The sequence below is a fragment of the Sciurus carolinensis genome, chromosome 1, assembly GCF_902686445.1.
Source record: "Sciurus carolinensis chromosome 1, mSciCar1.2, whole genome shotgun sequence".
NCBI classification, from domain to species: Eukaryota; Metazoa; Chordata; class Mammalia; order Rodentia; family Sciuridae; genus Sciurus; species Sciurus carolinensis.
In genome coordinates, this window is record NC_062213.1 from 50,189,292 (window position 1) to 50,203,856 (window position 14,565).

Genomic DNA, 14,565 nt, shown 5'->3' on the forward strand with positions numbered 1-14,565 from the left:
TTTCCTCTCCCTATGGCATCTATAACATCAACTAGAAAATGGAAAGTTAGCTTAATAGAGTGAAAAGGAAACTCGAATGTCATCTACGCAAGCATTTCATTTTAGATATAAGATCACTGATGTCTAGATAGATTGATTTCTTCAATGCCATATAGTCAAGGTAGCAAAACTGACACTATGAGTCAAGACACTACATATTTGATCTAATGCATTTTCAATTATAAGCTAAATTCCAGTGCTGATTAGAATTTTTTTGAAAAAAGGATTCTTTATCTGATAAGTTAATGGAGGTTAATTGTATGACTATATCATTATGATTTTTTTCCTATACTAGAAATGTATCATTTTGAAGTAGGTATCATTATTTTTTACAACTGCATTTGATGTTTTCTCAAGCATTCAATTTATGTTAAAAATTATTCTCTTTTTCTTTTCTACATATATGCCTCAAATAAAATAATGTTGATTTTATGAAGTATATAATTTAAGAAACATGTAGATTTGTTAGAAATCAAGTTTTTCTTTTTTTACTTTTTCTCATTCCAACTCTACAAAACTCATTTACAGACTATATCTGATATCATACTTTAACATTTTCTTAAAAATTAGGCAACTTCCATTTTGATTAATTTAGTAAATATAAATATCTTGAAAGAAAGAACCTAGATAGCCATTTAAGTGTATTGATGGCTGTCCCTCAGCTTCTGCCACATTATTTTTGGTCTTTACCTTCTGAGCAAAGTTTCCCTCATCGATAAGCATATTGCTTAATGTCTTTCAACTAAACAAAGACACTCATCTCTAAATCTAGTACAAATTATTTTTCCCATAACTAGGGATTAAACCCAAGGCCTAGCACATGCTAAGCAAGAACTCTACCACTGAGCTGAATCCCCAGTCCTAAATCAGTGCAAATATGTTCTCAATGTTTATCTGAATTTTTAAGAACTCATTTTTTTAAACTGACTAATCTTTTCTGGAACTAAAATGATAAAAATCTAGTAACATTGTATAAAAGTCAAATAAGATTATAGCAATTAGTCAGGTTTCTTTGCAAATACTTTAATTTTTACCTCCAAAAGTCACATTTTGAATGAATATATCTTTAATATAGTTCTCTCCAATTCTGTGAAGGCTTATTTTTTTTTCTCAACTACTATAATTTCCTTTGTTCTTTCTCATTCCTGAAATACTATGACTTAAACAATCATTGGTTAAAAAATTGATGTCTTTTCTTATTATTTAAAAAAGTGTGGATATTAAATGTGTTGAAGAAAACAATGCAACATTTTAAAAATAACTGTTACTATTATATGTATTAATTTTATTTTACTCCCAGGAGGACATAGTGTATAATGGCTATTTTCTTCCTATAAAGTACCTCCTTATCCCCATTTCTTCTGTGATGGGCTGACAGATCTGGTTCCATTGGAATGTTACAGGCCAGACTCTAAGGGAAATGCCTAAACAGACTCCATTTTGCTCTGAGACTCCATGTTATATAGGAAATAAGCTTCTCCCATGGGAACACCTGCATCTGTTACTTAGCGTGACATGTTTAGCAATACAAAATGACAATTCTTATGTAATGAAAAATTGCTCTCTTTTGATCTCTATTGCTATTGCTCTTAACCAATGTACCCTGTGAACAGTGATTGTGTGGATGTTAGTAACCATTCTTTAGTTTGTACCCAGGAAGGGGTCATTTTGATCCACTTCTCCCTCTGTTCATGATCTCATGATGTTAGTTTGTAATTTCGAATCATAAAAACGGACACTTATGATTGATTTTTTTTTTTTTTAATATATAAGAACCCCTACAACCCTGTGGTCGGGGCTGTTCTCCCAATAGCCATTTTTTGGGGCATTGTGTGAGACAGTCAGCTGACCGGCTTAAAAAAGACTCTCAAATTTGGACTTCTCAGTGGTGATCGGTCTGTTCTTAAGTTGCACCCCATAACACTTCTATTAATAGGTTCTATGCCACTGGGCAGACAGGTTAACATGTGGTCCAGACTAAGCCAGTCTTTTTCCTGGGTTATTCTGGGGAAACAAATTCCTTTTTCCTCCTGTCAGTACTGTTACAACAAGCCCAAGGCTTCCAGTGGTCATGTTCCTGCTACGCTGAGAAATTCCACAAGCAGCAAGAGAGAACAGGGACAATCTACAAAGACAAGCAGGAATGAGAAACAGAATCTACACACAGTCCATATCTTGTGTCTCATCTTCCTTGGAAACAACTTTACCCTTCCTTTGGTTGATTAGGTAAGCCAAAAGGCAATCATTTTGATTGCTTATGTTCCTTTGAATTGGGCTTCTATTTCTCAACAAAAGTCTGTACAAATAAATGGTACAATCTGAAAACTAAAAGATGAATTCTTAAATATAAATTATTATTCTTAAAAATTGTTAGCATGACTACTGCTTAAGGCCTAAAAGCCATATTCATCTTATTCTGTCCCAGCACAATGCCTGCTACATGGTTGATACTTGATAATTGGATTAATTAATGAAGGATTTTAATATAATACAGGATACTGAATATATTACACAATGTTACACTAAGATTTCTTGGTAGCACAGTTTTTTTTTCCACGCATGCATTTAAATCACAATTATAAGCATTATAACTTCCCATCTTAAGCCAGGGTCCTCAGACTTTAAAATTATTTCTCATCACAGTATTGAGCACTATCAAAGTTTAAGAGAATATATTTGAGTAATTGTTCAAAGACAAACAGATTTAACTTTAGTTTACATATTCTGGATAGAATCATCAGCAATATTGATTTGGAGAATTTTAAATGTAAAAAATTATATTTTTAAAATATAAACTATTTACCACATTTTGTGGACTTGTGTGTGTGTGTGGTTCTGGGACTCGAACAGGGCCTCTCACATGCCAGGCAAGCACTCTACCAATCAACTATCCCTGAACACCCATATTTCTCTTCATAACTGCATTATTTTCTATCTTTTATGTAGATGGAATTCTCAAGAAATTATCTGAATATTTCCAAGCCTCTTATATGTCATGCACAAGCAAATTAAAATATCAAAAGAGATGGTAACGTTCTAATTGTTGAGCAGTGTTCTAAAATTAGTATTGAATAACTTAAAAGCACAAGGGCTCCCTATTTACATAAAAACTAGCATTTTATTCAAATTAGAACATTTATAATAATTACATCTTCCTAATATAGACTGTAGATATAAATCTGGAAATATGACCATCTCTCTAATGAATTAAAGTTGCTTAAAATACTGAGGGATATAGCAATCAGATTTTTTTGTTGTTGTTCTTACTAAAGCAATGATCAGTATGTTTATTGGGAACAGATAAATCAGTTGGTATCATCACTGAGAATTCATATAATGATGACATTGTTAATTTCGATCTTCCCATTGTAATATGGAAGTCACTTAATTGGGCAATCCACTTCAAACATAACTGTTTTTTTTCCTTATGGTGCTATGGATTGAACCCAGGGTCTCTCACAACCTAGGCATGTGTCCTGTCACTGAGCTACATCCCCAGTCTCTTCATAGTATTTTATATAATCTACAATATGCATCTTTTTTTCCTGTTGTTGTTTAACCTGTTTTCAAGAAAGAATTTCTTGACAAATGTATATTACACGTAAAATATCATTGCCATCTATAGTCTAAGATAATAAGAGCTGGTGTAATTTAAATCTCTTTCAATTCATAACTCTGAGGTACAATATTAATATTGTTCTCTTTTCCTGAATAAATACTGAGTATTCTAAATAAATACTGAGCCATCTTAAGAGACTTCTCCAAAGTCATGTTGCTGCTATTGGGCAAAAAAAAAATACTCAAACCCACGTGTTCTGGGTCAAAATTCAGTGCTCTTTTTTAAAACATTACAGCTCCTCTTTGACTTTTCTTCATCTGGAAGTATGCCAAAATTTTAGCTTCTAAATGATCCATGAATAAAATAAATTTTAGATAATGACGAGCATTCCAAATGATCTTTGACCCCATCCCTGTCCTGTTCTTAAAATTTTATTCAAATAGAATTTTTGCTCCCAATGTTTTGGCCAGGTCTTTCATTTATTTTCATTAATGAGGTATTACTCCAAGTGTATTTAGTGCTTCCATGAAGCATGTGTCTCTCCTAGCACATGACTATGTTCCTTCACTATCTAGCAAGTCTGGCATCAGGGATTCTTGCCAGCTGCCTACAGCCGGGCAGGTGCCTTACTTGAGGCACAGCTGTGACATGATATTTGAGCTAAAAGAATTACAGAGTGTTGAATATGAGATAATAGGTGAAGGCTGTTGTTGAATAATTTTGATAGGGTAGGCATTTACTCTCTGCTGAGACATACAATTCATCATTAGTTTTATCCCTTTGGAAGAGTCTCTGATTTTCCTGAGTTTTATTCTCACTATTCATGTGTGAATATAAATTTCAGATATACATATCTGAAATTTTATACATATGTGTGTATATATATATAATTTATATATATGTATAAATTTTAATATATTGTATTTCATAAGGGACCCTTGCAAGTTAAGCTTAGAGGAGATTCATTATTTTCTTAAATATATTTTATAAAATGTTTTATTAAATGTTATTTTAATTCAATTGATGATATATTTATACTTCTTTAGATTGTTTTTCTAGCTGAAAAATAAAAATTACCATTTTATCTTTGCAACAACCACATTATTGCACACATTGCCATGAGGCAGATACCAAGTTATATCAAATGCCTTTGCTATGTCTTCTATTGAGATTGTCCATTTTTTGATCAAGCTGTTTTCTTGGTATTGAGTCAACTTCCTTGTGTATTTTGGACACAAAATCCTTGCATCAGATGTACACTTTGTATATATTTTCTCCCAATCTATTGGTTGTCCCTTCTTTCTTGATTGCACCCTTAGTTTTGCAAAGCCTATTTAGTTTAATGTAAACCTATTTGTCTGGTTTTGGTTTTGTTGTTCATGCTTTGGGGCGCATATCCAAAAAACAAAATGCAATTTTGACTTCCTGTCTAAAGTAATAGTTGTTTAGGGGAAAGGTTTTAGGTTTTGGTTATTTGCTTAACTTCTAAATGATTAACTTTTTCCCTGTAACTATGTTAGCAATTTATTATACTGAACTATAGTCAGAGAAAGTTTGTAAATTATGTCCTTCATTGTATATTTGATTTCAAATCTCACTGCCATTTTTCAATATATTATTTTTCCATTCAACCTTTTGCTCAACCTCCTGTTGACTTGTGTGTCTTCAAGAAATTTTCAACAAGGTTCATATATTCATTCACCATTTTCCAGTTAATGATACCCAATTTTCTTCTAAGATTCTACTTGTTCTCCTACTTTTATACTAAATGCTTCTATTTAGTGTCAACTATAGTCCTCAGTCTACGGGTACTAGCATGTAATTTAGGACTGGCAAATCAGAGAATTGTAGCAACCCAGGAATGGATTATACCAAGAGATTGCAATGAGTTCTGCCAGGGCTATTAAAAAAAATTCCTCTCTGTCCAGACCATTTGGAGTATGAAAATTAAACCAACCCAACAAAGACGAGGCAGACATATGGAGGGAAACTGAGTGAACTTCAAAAGTTCCCTCGCATCTTAAGCTAATTTGATTGGCTTCTCTGGCACTTAAAGCATACAAATCAATTAATATTGTGCATTTCCCTAGTCTCTGCATATTTTGTACCCCACATTTTATTTTTACACTTAAATAATAATTTGTTAATAAAAATGTAGAGTCTCAGTCATTTTTTATTAAAGATATGAGCTGGTATTCCATTACCAAACATGTTCAAAACCACCAGTCTGCCTCCCTGTAATCTTCCCCAAAGAATTCCTAACCCAAAGGAATAGACTGATGCTCGTAGCTTAATGAAAAAACTCGAAGGCAAAATGAACATTTCAGCTATTCCATAATTACTCCTGGTTCCTTACTTGATGGAACAGCTAAATTTATAAATCTCATTCTAATCAACCCTAATAGAATAGAAACTGAATATACTTGGAATCAAACAGTACAAAATATTTTGTTAGAAATTCATGTAGAGTGAGGTTAATTACATAAATCACAGTGTAAGTTTTGTATGATGGTTCTAAACAGTCTTGCCATGTAGGGATGGAGTTTGATTCAGATAGTAAAGTTATGAAAAATGTTTTATTAGAATGTCTGCTTTTCATGAGTTTTTTTTATTATTAATTTAAGAGAATTGTTCTTGAAAAGGCAGAGCAAACTCATCTCCCCAAGAGTTTTCCCAGTTAACTGGCATGACATGTTCTACAAAATACTTCCCTACAGCTATAAATAAAAGTTTAAGATAACAAAATAGGTTGGTACCTCCTATTCTGATATCCTCCAAACCCTAGGAACATATTTGTTACAATAATTTTGTTTGAGTTTTTATTTTTATATTATTAATATAAATAAATTAGAACACCTTTTTGATCAACTCTATAAATCCAATAGATAGTTTTCTCAAGGAATAACACACACACACACAAACACACATTTACTAATCCCAATTATGTGTCAATGCCTCTGCTAAATGTCAAACATACAAATACACACTAATAAACACACAAGCAAAATACAATATGGCAATAGAAATTATATGGGTTAGGGAATGCTGCTTTGGGGTGTTGAGGGTGTAGAAAGATCATTTCTACCAGAGTAGCATGGAGAGGGACTTGCATATTCACTATGAGATGTAAAGGGAGAACCCGCCTGATCCCCACACCGAGGTCAGACGCCATTGCTGAGCCTGCCTGCCTGCCCCTCCTACAGCTGAGGGACACTGCACTTGCCTCTCTACTGACTCAGCTCACCTTCACTGGGGCTCCCCAGCTTCTTTGGGGGCTGGTGCAGGCATTTTGAATTACTCCTGAGGGCATGACCACCATTATCAGAAGGGCAGATCCCTTCCTGAGACACCTACAGGAGACTGGAGGCCCTTTGACAGGACTCAGGATTCAAGAAGAGGAGGTATTGAGAGACTCAGGACCAACTCAGAGCTGCTGGGTGAGACTCCCCCACGGGGCAGAAGTCCCCAGACGGGGCAGTAGTCCCAGAATGCAGGGAACTTCATGGAATAGAGTTGCCCAGTGCGACTCCCCCACTGGCGACCTGAACCCGGAAAACCGGGAGCATTGTAGAGGAGGGCTGCCCAGCAAGAGACTCAGGGCAGGGCTCCCTGGTCAAGGAGGTGGGTCCAGACTCCTGGGAATGTCACAAGAAGGGCTCCCCAGCACAGGCGGTAGTTCTGGACAGAAGGGAACTTCTCGGAGGAGAGCTGCCCAGCAAAACTTCCCCACCAGTGAGTCTTTCCCACCAGGGTGGTAGAACCAGAGACACAGGCCCATATCAGCAAAGCCTCAGCCCTCAGTCTAGTCCCCTTTGGCTGACCATCAGTCAACAAATGGAGGTGACTATGCCCACTAGCAGGGAATATACCCCACCTGAAGGTCACCACCCCTACAGGGACAGCTTCCTCGTGGAGCACTGCATTATCAACTTCCTACAAGACTTCAGGCTACTGAAGGCTAGGAGGTGAGTTACTGGAAATCTGCAGGGACACTATAAGTCAATAGAGGAAATCTGCAATATCTCAGAGTTTCACTACTACAGGGGGTAGATACCTGAGCAATATGAGAAAACAAGGGAAGAAAATGTCCCAAACAAAACTAGATACTACATCAATAATATCCACTGACAGCATGGCAGAAGAAATGTCAGAAATGGAGTTCAGAATGTACATAATTAAAATGATCAGGGAAGCAAATGATGAGATGAAAGAGCAAATGCAGGCATTGAATGATCCCACCACTCAAGAGTCAAAAGAGCAAATGCGGGAAGCAAAAGATCATTTCAATAAAGAGTTAGAGATATAAAAAAAACCAAACAAACAGAAATCCTTGAAATGAAGGAAACAATAAACCAAATTAAAAACTCCATAGAAAGCATAAACAATAGGATAGAACACCTGGAAGACAGAACCTCAGACATTGGAGACAAAATATTTAATCTTGAAAACAAAGTTGACCAAACATAGAAGATGGTAAGAAATGAACAGAATCTACAAGACTTATGGCAGATCATGAAAAGGACAAATTTGAAGATTATTGGAATTGAGGAAGGCACAAAGAAACAAACCAAAGGAATGAACAATCTATTCATTGAAATAATATCAGAAAATTTCCCAGATCTGAAGAATGAAATAGAAAATCAAGTACAAGAGGCTTATAGGACTCCAAGTATAAAATTTACAACAGACCCACAAGAAGGCACATTATAATGAAAATTCCTAACATACAAAATACAGAATTTTAAAGGCTGTGAGAGAAAAGAACCAAATTACATTCAGGGGGAAACCAATACAGATATCAGCAGATTTTTCAACACAGACCCTAAAACCTAGAAGGGCCTGGAACAACATTTTTCAAGCTCTGAAAGAAAATGGATGCCATCCAAGAGTCTTATACCCAGCAAAACTTACCTTCAGATTTGACGACAAAATAAAATCCTTCCATGATAAACAAAAGCTAAAAGAATTTACAAAAGGAAAACTGGCACTACAGAACATTCTCAGCAAAATATTCCACGAGGAAGAGATGAAAAACAATGATGTAAATCAGCAAAGGGAGGAACTACCCTAAAGGAATAGCCAAATAAAGGAGAAACTAAGTCATGTCAAAAAAAAAAAAAAAAAATCAGCCAAATGACCAAGAATACAAATCATATCTCAAAAATAACCCTGAATGTTAATGGCCTGAACTCATCAATCAAAAGACATAGACTGACAGATTAGATTAAAAAGAAAGATCCAACAATATGCTGTCTTCAAGAGAATCATCTCATAGAAAGAGATACCCACAGACTAAAGGTGAAAGGATGGGGAAAAACATACCATGCACATGGACTCAGCAAAAAAGCCAGAGTATCCATCCTCATATCAGTTAATGTGGACTTCAAGTCAAAGTTAGTCAGAAGGGATAAAGAAGGACATTTCATACTGCTTAAGGAAAGCATAAATCAACAAGACTTAGCAATCATAAATATCTATGCCCCAAACAGTGACTCATCCATGTACGTCAAACAAATCCTTCTCAATTCCAGAAATCAAATAGACCACAACACAATAATACTAGGTGATTTTAACATACCTCCCTCACCGCTGGACAGATCTTCCAAATAAAAATTTAACAAAGAAACCATAGATCTCAATAACACAATCAATAATTTAGACTTAATGGACATATGTAGAATATACCACCCAACAAAGAGCAAATACACTTTCTTCTCAGCAGCACATGGATCCTTCTCTAAAACGGACCATATTTTATGCCACAACGCTAATGTTAGCAAATACAAGAACATAGAGCTACTACCTTGTATTCTATCACATCATAATGGATTGAAATTAGAAATAAATGACAGAATAAAAAACAGAAACTACTCCAACACCTGGAGATTAAATAATATGCTATTATATGATGAATGGATAACAGAAGACATCAGGAGGGAAATAAAAAAATTCTAGAGGTAAGCAAGAACAAAGATACATCATATCAAAATCTCTGGGACACTATGAAAGCAGTACGTAGGGGAAAATTTATTTCATGGAGCACATTCATAAAAGAAGAAAGAATCAACAAATAAATGACCTAACACTACAGCTCAAAGCCCTAGAAAAAGGAGAATAGAGCAATACCAAAAGTAGTAGAAGACAGGAACTAGTTAAAATCAGAGCACAAATCAATGAAATTGAAACAAAAGAAATAATCAAAAAAATTGACAAAATAAATAGTTGGTTCTTTGAAAAAATAAACAAAATTGATAAACCCTTAGCCAAGCTAACAAAGAAAAGGAGAGAGAAAATTCAAATTACTAAAATTTGGAAAGAACAAGGAAATATAACAAGAGACCCGAGTGAAATACAAAACATAATTAGAGGTTATTTTGAAAATCTATACTCCAACAAAACAGAAAACCTCGAAGACATCAACAAGTTTCTAGACATATGAATTACCTAAACTGAACCAGGAGGATATACACAATTTAAATAGATCAATTTCAAGTAACGAAATAGAAGAAGTCATCAAAAGCCTATCAATAAAGAAATGTCCGGGACCAGATGGGTTCTCAGCCGAGTTCTACAAAACCTTTAAAGAAGAGTTCATCTTCCAATACTCCTCAAACTATTCCATGAAATAGAAGAGGAGAGAACCCTCCCAAACTCATTCTATGGAACCAATATCACCCTGATACCTAAACCAGAGACACATCGAGGAAAGAAAATTTCAGACCAATATCCTTAATGAACATTGACACAAAAATTCTCAGTAACATCTTAACAAATCACATACAAAAATATATTAAAAAGATAGTGCACCACCATCAAGTGGGTTTTATCCCAGGGATGCAAGGTTGGTTGAACATCCGGAAATCAATAAATGTAATTCACCATATCAACAGACTTAAAGTCAAGAATCACATGGTTATTTCAATAGATGCAGAAAAAGCATTTGATAAAATACAGCATCCCTTCATGCTCAAAACACTAGAAAAAATAGGGATAGTGGGAACATTCTTTAACATTGTAAAGGCCATCTATGCTAAGTTCATGACCAATATCATTTTAAATGGTGAAAAACTGAAAGTGTTCCCCCTAAAAACTGGAACAAGGCAGGGATGCCCTCTTTCACCACTTCTATACAACATGGTCCTCAAAACTCTAGCCAGAGCAATTAGACAGACCAAAGAAATTAAAGGGATATGAAAAGGAAAAGAAGAACTCAAACTACCCCTATTTACTGATAACATGATTATATATCTAGAGGAACCAGGAAATTCCACCAGAAAACTTTTAGAACTCATAAGTGAATTCAGTAAAGTAGCAGGACATAAGATCAATGCCCATAAATCTAATGCATTTTTATATATAAGTGATGAATCTTCAGAAAGAGGAGTTAGGAAAACTACCCCATTCACAATAGTCTTGAAAAAAATAAAATACTTGGGAAACAATCTAACTAAAGAAGTGAAAGACCTCTACAATGAGAACTACAAAACACTAAAGAAAGAAATTAAAGAAAACCTTAGAAGATGGAAAGATCTCCCATGTTCCTGGATAGGCAGAATTAATATTGTCAAAATGACCATACTACCAAAAGTGCTATACAGTTTCAATGGAATTCCAATTAAAATCCCAATGACGTACCTTACAGAAATAGAGTAAGCAATCATGAAATTCATCTGGAAGAATAAGAAACCCAGAATAGCTAAAGCAATCCTTAGCAGGAAGAGTGAAGCAGGGGGTATCGCAATACCAGAACTTCAACTATACTACAAAGCAATAGTAACAAAAACAGCATGGTATTGGTACCAAAATAGGTAGATCAATGGTACAGAACAGCGGACAAGGACACAAACCCAAATAAATACAATTTTCTCATACTAGACAAAGGTTCCAACAATATGCAATGGAGAAAAGATAGCCTCTTCAACAAATGGTGCTGGGAAAACTGGAAAACTATATGCAATAGAATGAAATTAAACCCCTATCTCTCACCCTACACAAAACTCAAATCAAAATGGATCAAGGACCTTGGAATCAGACCAGAGACCCTGCATCTTATAGAAGAAAAAGTAGGTCCAAATCTTCAACTTGTTGGCTTAGGATCAGATTTCCTTAACAGGACTCCCATAGCACAAGAAATAAAAGCAAGAATCAACAACTGGGATAGATTCAAACTAAAAAGCTTTCTCTCAGCAAAGGAAACTATCAGAAATGTGAAGAGAGAGCCTACAGAGTGGGAGAATATCTTTGCCAACCATACCTCAGATAGAGCACTAATTTCCAGAATCTATAAAGAACTCAAAAAACTCTACATGAAGAATACAAATAATCCAATCAACAAATGGGCTAAGGAAATGAACAGACACTTCACAGAAGAAGATGTACAAGTAATCACCAGATATATGAAAAAATGTTCAACATCCCTAGTAATAAGGGAAATGCAAATCAAAACTACCCTAAGATTTCATCTCACCCCAATTAGAATGGCGATTATCAAGAATACAAGCAACAATAGGTGTTGGCGAGGATGTGGTGAAAAAGGAACACTCATACATTGCTGGTGAGGTTGCAAATTAGTGCAGTCACTCTGGAAAGCAGTGTGGAGATTCCTCAGAAAGCTTGGAATGGAAACACCATTTGACCCAGCTATCCCACTCTTTGGCCTATACCCAAAGGACTTAAAATCAGCATACTACAGAGATACAGCCACATCAATGTTCATTGCTGCTCAATTCACCATAGCCAGATTGTGGAACCAACCTAGATGCCCTTCAGTTGATGAATGGATAAAGAAACTGTGGCATATTTATACAATGGAATATTACTCCGCAATGAAGAATGATAAAATTATGGCATTTGTAGGCAAATGGTCGAAATTGGAGAATATCATGCTAAGTGAGATAAGCCAATCTCAAAAAACTAAAGGACGAATGATCTCGCTGATAAGCGGATGAGGACATATAATGGGGGTGGGACGGGCTAGCATTAGGTTTAGGGTTAGGTTTAGAGTTAGGCTAAGGAGAGCGGTAAGAATGAAGGAAAGAAGGACTGTGTAGAGGGAAAAGAGGGGTGGGAGGGGTGGGAGGGGTGGGGGGGAGGGGAAAAATAAAATAAACATCATTACCCTATGTAAACGTAAAAAAAAAATAATAAATAAATAAAAAAAAAGAAAAAGAAAAAAAAAAGAAAAAAAATATGCAATGGAGAAAAGATAGCCTCTTCAACAAACGGTGCTGAGAAAACTGTAAATCCATATGCAGCAGAATGAAACTAAACCCCTATCGCTCATCCTGCACAAAACTCAAATCAAAATGGATCAAGGACCTTGGAATCAGACCAGAGAACCTCCATCTTATAGAAGAAAAAGTAGGTCCAAATCTTCAACATGTCGGCTTAGGATCAGACTTCCTTAACAGGACTCCCATAGCACAAGAAATAAAAACAAGAATCAATAACTGGGATAGATTCAAATTAAATAGCTCTCTCTCAACAAAGAAAACTATCAGCAATGGGAATAGAGAGCCTACGAGTGGGAGAAAATCTTTGCCACTCATACTTCAGATAAAATACTAATCTCCAGAATATATAAAGAACTCAAAAAACTCTACACGAAGAATACAAATAACCCAATCAACAAATGGGCTAAGGAAATGAACAGACACTTTCACAGAAGAAGATGTACAAGCAATCAACAGATAAATGAAAAAATGTTCAACATCTCTAGTAATAAGAGAAATGCAAATCAAAACTACCCTAAGATTCCATCTCACCCCAATTAGAATGGTGATTATCAAGAACACAAGCAACAATAGGTGTTGGAGAGGATGTGGGGAAAAAGGTACACTCATACATTGCTGGTGGGGTTGCAAATTAGTGCAGCCACTCTGGAAAGCAGTGTGGAGATTCCTTAGAAAACTTGGAATGGAACCACCATTTGACCCAGCTCTCCCACTCTTTGGCCTATACCCAAAGGACTTAAAATCAGCATACTACAAAGACACAGCCACATCAATGTTCATAGCTGCTCAATTCACAATAGCCAGATTGTGGAACCAACCTAGATGTCCTTCAATTGTGTGTGTGAGTGTGTGTGTGTGTGTGTGTGTGTGTGTGTGTATATATATATATATGAATATTACTCAGTCTTAAAGAATAATAAAATCATGGCATTTGCAGGCAAATGGATGAAATTGGAGAATATCATGCTAAGTGAGATAAGCCAATCCCCAAAAACCAAAGGCCGAATGTTTTCCCTGGTAAGTGGATAATGATATACAATGCGAATGTGAGTGTGGGGGATGAGAGAAGAATGGAGGAACTTTAGATTACATAGAGGGAAATGAGAGGGAGGGAGTATGAGAAATGGTGGAATGAGACAGACATCATTACCCTATGTTCATGTATAATTATACAAATGGTATGAATCTACATCGTGCACAACCACAGAAAAGATGTACCCCATTTTTGTACAATTAATCAAAATACAGTTTGTAAAAAATAAAAAAAAAAAATTTTAAAGATGTGAATGGAACTTGTATGGGAATGTTGTCTAAGCAGAAAGAAGCCTTTTTGTATTTGATGCTGTGCTGGTGATGTAAGAACCTGACAGTTCCACCACAGTCATTAGAGTGCCATTTGACAACTCATCCTCATCCTTTACCAGGAGAGCTATCACACCTTCTGCAACATACCTAAGTATCCCACTGATTTTCTTTAAAAATACATAAACTACAGGTCCATGTAGAATCAGGAACCCAATCAAACAGACTTCTCAAATACCTTCAGTTGCCCTGTGACTGTGTTTCATTCACTGACGCATAACATAACCTCCACATATCCTCCACCCACAAACACTATCCATTTCTGTGGGACAATTTCTCATGAAATACTCTCAGGTACTTTAATTTCTTTCATAAACACTGTAATTGTTTAATGAAAGGGAGCAATACTTTGACAAATGGTTTAAAGAACTA

General features: G+C 35.5%; 1 protein-coding gene across 1 annotated transcript in view; it reads right to left on the reverse strand.

Moving 5' to 3' along the window:
* The window catches only part of Cnbd1 (cyclic nucleotide binding domain containing 1), a 484,214-nt gene that overhangs the window by 455,420 nt on the left and 14,229 nt on the right, over positions 1 to 14,565 (reverse strand). The gene's annotated exons all lie outside the window — the stretch shown is intronic.